An 8,515-nucleotide genomic window follows, 5' to 3' on the forward strand; every position below is an offset into this window, starting at 1 on the left:
TTTTGTTATATTCTTACGATTGAAGAATCGTCTTCTTTGGGGAGAGGAGGGGGAGAGTTCCAACCTCTTGGATACGGACATACATACGTGTTTTGGATTTTAATAACAAGTCTTACCCATCGTCTGATAGTCCTATCCATTAATGGCTAAGATGATAGTCTTACCCATTAAAGGCTAAGATCCTGAGAACATTTGCCTATATGCGCAAAAAGGGGGGGGGCTCTAAAAGTTGGAGAAACATAATGAAAGATTTAACCATCAGGGCTAGCGTATCAGGAAACCGTGTTATAGAGGTTTCAAATGGGGAATTTTGTTTTTTGTTTTTTGCTAGAAAAAAAGATTACGGATGTGTGATTTTTGTTTTTGGGAAGTATTTCTACATGGCATTTGTTATTGGGAAGTATGCATACATTTTTTTGGGGGGGGGGTGGAGTTGAATTTTATTCTGTAGGGAATTTTTATTGGGAGGAAAGTTTCCTAGAGATTTGTTTTTCAGGTGAAATTTTACACTGGGGATATTTGTAAAAATTCCTATATGAAATTCATCTTATGTCTTGTTTTCTCTTTGGTGACTCAATTTCACATGTAAACATTTTAAGGGTGATTGCCCAGGGCAGATTTTAACCAGTATTGAATTAGCTAGAGAATATATCTGTAGGGAGGAAGGGTTTTTATGTGGAAGTGGAGCCAAATTTCTTGGCATAATTTAAGAAAAAAACGATCAGAAATTAAATAAAAAAACAAGTTTTTTCGACTGAAAGTAAGGTACCACTAAATGGTAAAACGAGCATAAGTCATTACACATACAAGGAGGGTTTCCCCCTCCTTAGCACCTTGTTCTTTACACCAAAGTTTGAATTTCGACCCATTTCTATAAGAATGAATCCTAAAAAACAAGGTTCATTTAATTAGAACAATATGAAGCTTCTTTAAGAATACTGTGGAAAACTTAAGCGTAAACCGTGAGGTTTTGTGGGAATTTCCTGTTGTTACTTGGAAAAGCCATTGGAAATTAATTTTTTTTACCATATTAAAAAGCTTCTTATATTAGCTAATGGACCTTTTTGATTCAGGAATCACTCTTAAAAGGTTGTAACAATTTAAACTTTAGTATAAAAAACAAGATATTGAGTAGAGGGTAGCCCCATTAGGTTGTTGGTGTTTAACTGCCCCCCCCCCCCACAAACTTGGTAAATATTGCCCTAGTAAATACATCCTCGCGGAAAGTAAATTGTTCTCAAAAATGTACTGTCCGTTGAAAATTCCTCAGACCCCCCGTGGCAGAAAACTCCCCCGTAAAAAATATCCCAATGTTTCCCAATAACAAATACGATCTGTAAGTAATGGACAAATTAGAAAACTTAAAATAGAACTTAAACTTTTACAACGGGGTTCTATGACTATTTTGTAGTTTGAGAGCGAGAGAGTTTAATACAAGGGTTTACTTCAATGTCGAAACATCCCAGATCTCATTGAGCCATCAGATAAATAAAGAATTAGGTCTAAGCTTGAGATGACAAAAAGGAGGAGGTAGAAATTTTATATATAATCCACAGGGTTGTAACCAGAGTTTTTTTGAGGGTAGGAGGGAATATAAGAAGGTTTTCAAACGCAACAAAAATACAAAATTTACAAGGATGACATTAAACCCCAGAATGATCATATTTTATTCCACTTAGGAGGGGGACTGTCCCTATTTCATCCACACCTTCACTTCATGGTCAAAGAAACCTCGGAGAATGCTCATTAGATCAAGAATTAGGACTTTAAGCTCTTATTTTTATAGGCCGATAGTGAATGGAGACCAACCAGCTTTGAGAGGGGGTAAGTATTTTCGGGGGGACGAAGATTTTCAGAGGAAAGCTGTTTTCCATGGGAGGCGATGTATTTTCTATGAAAGTTTAGTTTTAGGATGACATGTTTTTTTTTGGGGGGGGATACTCCCCTTCATATACGGAATAATTTATGTTCATTTTAAGTTTCAATTTTGTTTCTTACTTTCAGTTGAGAAAATATGTTTTCTTTTATTTAATTCTAACAAAAGTCTCCAAACGCGGAATTTAATGGTTGTTGATATTGTAAGGGGGTACCAATGGGGAGGGATATCCTGGGAAGTAACAATTCTAAGGGACTTTAACTAAAGGGCCTTCATGCTTCAGGAGTCAGTTTTAAAGAATATTAATAAAAAGATAAAACTTTAGTGTACGGAAGGAGGTACTGAGGAAAGGGCACTCTTCTTTGGTTCTAATGGGAACTTCCTTGGAGGGTGTAAAGAGGGATGCTTTGAATAAACTGGGATGTAGGATTGCATAGATGTGTTGGCCCCAGATGGCTTGGTGCTGCGGTGAGTACTTTTTAGTAGTATATACACGAAAAATTCTTTATTTGGAACCGTTCGACCCGTATCCTGGGGGAACTAGAGAAAGGTAATGTTTAGCTAATGCTAAGCCAAAGTGGGGATTTTAACAAAGCTTTTAAAAGCCAATTATGATGAATTTCTCAATCTGAATATAAATATTCGCAGTCCTTTTGTGTAGTTAATAATTTTGAACCTCGACTATATCAACTTCAATTTTGAACCGCGATGTTTTCAAGTTCATTTAATCACGGCTTTATGTCTAAGAAACTCTGATTTAATAGGAATAAATCGTATAAACATCAATACAGACCAAAAATGTACAAAATTAATGAGCATAAGAGGACATCCTGTTATTAATTAAGGAGATAAAATTCAGTGACCTAATAACCAAAGAAACCAATTATCAATTCTATTAAAAAAAAGTTAGCTCCATATCTATAGTTCTAACGCTAAGCAGTGTTGCCGACAGCGGTACAATTTTACCATTTTGGTACATTTCACCTATAAAGGTACATTCTGGCACAATCACAAATTTCCTGGTACATTTTTACAAAATGTGGTACAATAAGATTTGACTGGAATTCAGGACGTAGTGAGCGGAGGGAATTGTAGTTTTTTTTGTTTTCTCTTCTAGAGTTTTAAGTTTTCCTTTACACATTTATTTAAGTGCCTGTTGTTGGCAGGGTTGCCAAAACTTTTTGGGACTAAAGTGTCAAATTCAGCAAAAAAGGGACACTTTTAGTGTCCTCCTAGAAAATTAGCCAATATACTTTAAGAGTTGACAAAAAAAGGCTTTAAATGGTTTTCTCGCAACTCCAGAGCCAGATTTGCGTTCTTCTTTTTCAAGTAAAAGCAAAGCGGTTCTTCAAATAAGTAAAGTCCCATTTAAAACCTCAAATCGCCTTATACGCCAAGAAGAAAAAGAAATTAGTACACTTTCTATTATAACCTCTGGTTCTCTCGAACCTTCGGTTATAATAGTTATTCTTCTTCTGAAAACTCAGTAAAGCCCGACAGTTTTCGTTTTCGTTGTCTTTGGAAAAAAATTAGAAAGTACAGTCTTATTTCAGGAGCTGCAGAAAATTTTGAGTCATTTGTGTTGCGTTTGCGGTTTTACAGGAACGTAAAGAAATGTTGGAGTACAACTAAGATGAATGACAAATTGTGTTGTTTAGTTTATGTGTTTTCAGCCAAAATGTCTACTCTGTACGGCGATAAAACAAAAACGACGATAAAACCTGTCTTCACTATGAGCCGCCCCAGCCGTCTCGGCTGAAGAACGCCATAACGAAGACAGGGCTTAAAATATTTGTGCCAGCAGACCACAGATACGATGTCTGTCGCTGCCGACATGGCTTAATTGCCCTCGCTCCCTCTTTTCCTTCAGTAGCATATCAGATCTTCTACAAAATTTTGTCTACCATTTCCCACAGACTGGGGCTTAATCATTTTAAGCCAGATTGGGCAAAGGTGGTATTCCTCTATATCATGGTGGAGGAGTGGCTTTTTTTGTAAGTGTACCCTCCCAAATCGGATTCTTTCATCTCCTGAAATAGAAAACAACTCAAAAACTGAATTTTTATGGCTCTGGACCAGACCCAAAAACCTCCCAAAAGATGTATCTTGCATGATTTTTTGTATTATTTATTACCCTCCTCGTAGTGGATTTAAGAAGCTGACGGCATATCTGCAATTTTATACTGACAGAATTTGCCGCAAGTACCCCTTTGCTGCAATTACATTATGTGGTGATTTCAATGAGCTAGACCAAAAGTGGCTTAGTGCTGCTCTTAGTCTTGATCAGGTTGTCAGGTCGCCTACACGCAGTGATAAAACCCTAGACTTGATTTTTACCAAAATTGGAGATTACTACTTTGCCCCAAAAATTGCCCTTCCATTAGGGACAAGTGACCATCTATGAATCTTTTGGACCCCTTTATCATCCTTTCCCCCTGAACAATTGATCAGTTATTCAAATAGGCCCATTACTGACGAGAAGATTTCTCATTTCAAAGTAAAACTTAGCTCCAAATCCTGGGCCAATATCCTATGTCTTACTAATGGCGAAGAAATGACTTCTAAGTTTTCAGCAGAACTTTTTCAGTTATACTGTGACACGTTTCCAGGGAAAAAATTCAATCGCAAATCCACTTGTAAACCATGGATAGATAAAAAAAAAATTTGCCTAATAAATGAATGCGATAGACTCTTTAAGGAAGGATTTTTCCAAGAATCTCGAAAACTTCGAAACATTGTTATTAGTGAAATCTGTAAAGCAAGAAAAGAGCACAGTGCTCACGTGCTCAATAAGTTACTGTATTCTAACCCTAAGAATTTCCACAAATGTATCCAAGATCTCATGGGAAAGGTCTCTTCTAAGTTTCTCTTGCTGGATAGTAATGGCGACACTGTGACTGCGGACATCATAAATGATTATTTTGCCTCAACTTGTAAAGCTCACCCGCCACTCCAAAATATGCTGGCCAACAGTGCAGTGAGTGAAATTCCTGTGATTGAAATACATCAGACTCAGCTTAAACTCGAAAATCTTGATACAAATAAGTCAGTATACCCAGGTGATATCCCTACCAAATTGAGTGTGAAATGTGCCCCTTATTTAAGTGTACCTCTAACTGCAATTTTTAACCAATGTTTTGTAGATGGTATTTTTCCAGTGTGTTTCAAGCGAGCTATTATGTCACCTACACCGAAAAACAAGACCCCAAAAGTTCCCTCCGACTTAAGACCAATATCAAAAACCTCAATTTTCTCTAAAATGTTTGAAAGTTTTATTTACAATTTCTTCTTTGACGATATTCGAGATAAAATTAATCCAAATCAGTTTGGCTTAAGGCCGAATCATAGCACCACCCATTGTTTATGTTATATACTCGACACTGTTTTCAAACATCTTGAGTTAAGTAGATCCTACGTTGTGGCTGTTTTTGCTGATATTAGCAAAGCCTTTGACAACTTGGATCATCAGACAGTTACTGATAATGCAAGGGCTTTAGGTGTCAGAGATTTTGTTTCGCGTATGGTAGCTAGTTTTAGATCCTACATTGTGGCTGTTTTTGCTGATATTAGCAAAGCCTTTGACAACTTGGATCATCAGACAGTTACTGATAATGCAAGGGCTTTAGGTGTCAGAGATTTTGTTTTACGTATGGTAGCTAGTTTTAGATCCTACGTTGTGGATGTTTTTGCTGATATTAGCAAAGCCTTTGACAACTTGGATCATCAGACAGTTACTGATAATGCAAGGGCTTTAGGTGTCAGAGATTTTGTTTTACGTATGGTAGCTAGTTTTTTGTCTGATTGTGAGCAATGTGTAGTCATCCCTAACGGAGATTCATCAGGTTTTACCTAGATTTCCTGTAGAGCACCCCAAGGGACTAAATTGGGTCCTTTAGTATTTTTAATTGTTTTTAACAATGTTTTACCAAACTTTGACAACACTTTTAAATTTGCAGATTAATTGACATTAATTAACCTTTGTCAAACCCCTAACACTTTGGGCGTTAAACTTGAACCACTCATTAACAACTTAAAGAACGACCTTGACAATGTTAAACTCAATCTAAGCATACTGAAAAGCAATTTAATGCTATTCTACTTTTTAAAAAATGTACCCCCAATCAATAATTACCTTTGCATTCCAAATTTAAACATGGTTAAGCTGCTTGGATTGCATTTGGACAATGACCTTAAATGGAAATCTCACTCTTTTCACTTATTTAAAACAGGCGGTTTCCTCCTTAAATATTTCTCCCTTCTCAAACGGTTCCCAAATCAATCAAGAACCTTAAAATAATGTATTTTTATTATATAAGACCTTGTCTTGAATGCGCTTGCCCTGTCTGACACCCTGGGTTAACCACATCCCAATGTTTCAAAATTGAAACCATTCAAAAAGAGCTATAATATCTATACTGTGTACGTCCTATACTACTTACGATGAAGGTTTGGCTAGACTTGAACTCACTACATTGGAATCACAACATCACTTCCTTACCATGAACTTTGGGCACAAGTGCCTTAGTTCTGACTATCATAGACGTTTTCTTCCCGCTTCAAAGAATACCCCCTAATCCTTCCTAATGCAAGACTTAGTGCTTGTAGAGCTCCAAATACCCAACTTGACTTGTGTCCCCAATTGTTGACCATGAGGTACAAAAACTCTTTCGTTTCCTATTTTGTTTCACATTTTAATAATTGATATAACTTTGTAACTATGTTTATCCCTTAACATTTATTTTATCATTGTATTTGTTCTGACATGCTTATGCTTTAATGCAGAATTAAACTTTAATGCAGAATTCCTGCATTAAAAAGAATCAATTTCTAGTGGTTAACCATTTTGGAGAAAAAAACTTCGGCTACATCAATCTGATTTCCATTATTTGGTTTTCTGATTTCCATTATTTGGTTTTCTGATTGGTCAGTAAATAGGTCAGGTTCAGATTCATTCTCTATTTTCTCATCCTTGTCGTCAGCCTTGCAGTACCACCTCGAAAAGTTGTTAATCTGACACCGTTCCACCAACGCAGCACTACGAGTAACCATCTGCTTTACATGCATGAGGAAATCCACAGTTTTTATTTCCAACCGATTTCGCAAGTTAGTTTTAATGTTTGTTAGTTGAGAAAATTATCTTTCAGCACCAGCACTTGAGTGAGGTAACACGCATAAGTTCAACATAAATGTTTATAGTTCAAAGAATTTGGGAGTGCTGTCAGGATTCTTCCCATCTAACAAGAGCTTCCATAACTAAGATGATGAGGAAACTAGCTCTTCACCACCAGACTTCAGCCTCATTTCTTCTTTTGAATCTGGCAGGCTCAGGCACTGGTTTTCTAGAGTGTCTCTAGCGGACTCTATCTCGCTCTGACTTTTCCCCAGGAGTTTGCTAAATCTGATGGTTCTAATGATCTAATCATTTCAACAGTTCCATTTATGGTAACTTTCGGGTCTAAATACTCGAGAGCTTGTAACGTCTTGTCTTTATGATTAACCCACTTTCTCATATGCTTCACCAGTTCGACGTAGAATCCCAAGCAAGTCAGCCTAAACTGTTCAACAGCTTTCCCTGATGCTCCTTCTTCATTCACTTAAGCTTCTGTGTTGGGACCACACAACACATCTTTCACATCTTTGTAGCTTCGGGGATCAAGAGGCAACTCAAAAGCATCACTTCTGTTCAGGATTCCTAGTTTCATGAAGCATCTCATGATCACTTTCAATGTCGATCTGAAGCTTGTTATCAAAGTGTGGATCATTGTGTCCCCAGACTGGAACTGTACGTTCAATGTATTTACCTTACCAAGCACAGAAGCCAGAAAGTACAGATATGCCTTAGTTGTAGGCTCTTTCATGTAGGCTCTTTCATGTAGGCTTGAATCTTGGATGCCTTATCTTTTGGAGCCTTGTCTGCAGAGCGTTCCTTTGACTGTGACCACACTGCATGTGATTGGGTAGGTACAATTTTGCCAATTTGCTTATGAAATGGCTTGGAAGCTTGGTTGGTTTCGATAACAGTCTTCTGTTTCTGCTTCAAACAGTCCACCAGGTTACAGAATGTAAAGCAAAACATTTTTCACTGTTGTTCTTGCATCCTTTCATCACTTTGGACAAAAAGCACATTTTCTTAGTTAGCACTTGGCACACTAGATGTGATGTTCAGTCAATGACAGTATTACATGTTTACAGTTACCAGAGAATTTTCTTGTGGGTTAGACTGTGCCCATATGGAACAGGTCCACCCTCTCAAATGCATGTGAAACTAAACTGCATATTTACCAAAAGCTTAATGTCTTAGTTCAGAAAATCAACTGAGGTTCACCCTCGTCCAAGAAATGATTAAGCAGCAGCAAATCAGATCAGGATCAGATAGTTTGCTACTAACTACTATCCAGGCCGAACTTCTGCATACTCCTGTAGACTACAAGTCATAAAACACCCTAAGCTTTTACCTACCAGCAGCAATATGCTTGCTTCAGTTTTTTATCGAAAAAACTTTTTCTAAACTCTCTTGAACAATTCACAGGTTTCACCACGTTTGAATTTTTGCGCTTTTGAAAAGAAAAGCAGTGCGGATACGATAAAAAAAATCCCTAAGACGGAAACGAACCTGAAAAGCACAAATTAAAAGCAGCT

Source organism: Artemia franciscana, chromosome 9, assembly GCF_032884065.1.
Source record: "Artemia franciscana chromosome 9, ASM3288406v1, whole genome shotgun sequence".
Taxonomy (NCBI): domain Eukaryota; kingdom Metazoa; phylum Arthropoda; class Branchiopoda; order Anostraca; family Artemiidae; genus Artemia; species Artemia franciscana.